At 38.8% G+C, this 2,087-nt stretch overlaps 1 protein-coding gene across 4 annotated transcripts in view; it reads left to right on the forward strand.

Annotated features, from left to right (window-relative positions):
- The first annotated feature begins 1,639 nt into the window (after window positions 1-1,639).
- TBC1D5 (TBC1 domain family member 5) overlaps window positions 1,640-2,087 on the forward strand; it is a 307,439-nt gene continuing 306,991 nt past the window's right edge. For 2 of the 4 annotated variants that reach the window (XM_072412436.1, XM_072412442.1), the window contains exon 1: window positions 1,640-1,688. The gene's annotated coding sequence lies outside the window, so the exon portion shown is untranslated. The remainder of the gene's footprint in view (window positions 1,689-2,087) is intronic. The other 2 variants (XM_072412441.1, XM_072412439.1) reach the window with 2 other exon arrangements.

Here is a 2,087-nt window from a genome sequence, read left to right on the forward strand (position 1 = left end):
TTCAGTTGAGTCAAATGAGATTTTAAAATTACAGCTAGTCCCCAGGTTACATATGAGATAGGGACTGTAGGTTTGTTCTTAAGTTGAATTTGTATGTAATTCGGAACAGGTACATTATATTATTAAATGCAATTAAGACAGATGTTTGTCTCAACATATTATTAGGCAGTGCGGTGTCAATTATTGTATAAAATCCTCACTGTGAGTTAATAACAAAGCAAAAAAATAAAAATGTATGGTGCCTAGACATTCTTCTGGAGCAAGCTTTATGCAAAAAGAAAAAACTGCAGAGTTTGTCTTGTTCATTAAAGTTACAAGATGTTGCAGAACAGCAACAGACTTTTTCTGCAAGTCATACAAATCGCCCCCTTCCCCATCAAGCCTCCGTTCTGCACACAAGCAAACAGGGAAGCCCCTTCATATCCAGGAGTTGTTCCTATGTCCTTAACTGGGGGACTACCTGTACAGTCACATAGCTAAAATGAAGTCTTTATACTTGATTAAGAGCATGCTCAGACCTGCTTTGGGTTTGAGTGATCCCTACCAGCCTTGCCAGATGCTTGGTCACTTACACTGAAACACTGATTCTTATAGAACCAACATCTACCCATTTGGCAGCTGGCGGTATTGGGTGATGCTAGTACTGCTCACTGCTTCACCTATTCATTCTCTATGGGGCTGCCACTCAAAGATGCTCCCCACAATACAAGTGTGAACAGAGCCTAAAAGTGTGTGATTTGGGACATAATCTCTCATTGAAGTAAACCTGAAGAAAAAAAAGAAACAAACTAAGCCTGGCATTTATAGAAGGGCTTATAGGTTCCTTCTCTTCCCATTACAGCTATGAATATTTGCTGCTCTGCCCCCTGCAAACACTCAGAACATAAAAACAAATATGTGTACATTAGAAAATGAAGTAATCAGTGACTGAGCAGCCATTCTACACCTTACAAAAACTATGTATACTTACCTATATTAGAGAGGTATGCCTATAGTATCTATAATATATATATATATATATATATATATATATATATATATATATATATATATATATTAGAAAGATACATCTCCATGAACAACCTACACATACAAGAACAGATTCCTGATCCCCTGTGGGCTTAATGAGTCTGATTTATTAAAGCTCTGCAAGGCTGGAGAGGATACACTTTCATCAGTGAAGCTGGGTGATCCAGAAAACCTGTATGAATCTAGTCCAACATTCAAAACATTTTCTAATGAATAGCAAACGACTTTGAAGAAATCCATTCCATGTGTTCTGGATCACCAATATTTGAACGATGTATCCCTTCCCACAACCAAAAAAATAAGGCACACACACAAAAAAACCAAAAACATTTTTGAGTATGCTTTAGGGATTCTAATAAGTCAAACCGAGTTTCCTCTTTGCTAAGAGCAAAATCGATTTAGCCAAAATCACTTATCCCTAGTCCCTATACTTTGTGTTAGTTATTCATTCACCAATGAATTGATAAAAGCCTATGGGGCAGTAACATTAAAAACACACAATAGTTTCGCTCCACGTTCTTACAGCTTACAGTTCGCGGCTGCTGGAAAGCCTGCTTATTGTCCCTTACCGGCCACTGTAGCTTTCGCCGCAAAGGTTGCTGGGAGGTGTAGTTTGTTGCGTTTTTCAGTGTTTCCCTGTCATGGCTGCCTCCAGTTAGGTACAGTGCATTTCCTCTTTTTTTCATTAAGATTTATACGATGGTTTACCTGATCATCGCTGGTTGTTACAAATGTCAGTGCCGAGTTGTGGGGGATTCTAGGAGCTGCCTGTGTATTGTGGTGTGTGATATAGAGATGCCATGGGCTATCATCAATACAATAGATAGCTTATCTGAACTGATAATCCTGCAGTCACCTCCTTGCTGCAGAGCCAGCACATACATGTAATGGGGATGTGTGTATATGTATATGGGTTGTGTGTACATGTAATGGGGTTGTGTGTATATGTATAGGGGATGTGTGTATGTGTATATGTATAGGGGATGTGTGTACGTGTGTATGTATAGGGGATGTGTGTACGTGTATATGTATAGAGGATGTGTGTACGTGTATATGTA

Source organism: Pyxicephalus adspersus, chromosome 5, assembly GCF_032062135.1.
Source record: "Pyxicephalus adspersus chromosome 5, UCB_Pads_2.0, whole genome shotgun sequence".
NCBI classification, from domain to species: domain Eukaryota; kingdom Metazoa; phylum Chordata; class Amphibia; order Anura; family Pyxicephalidae; genus Pyxicephalus; species Pyxicephalus adspersus.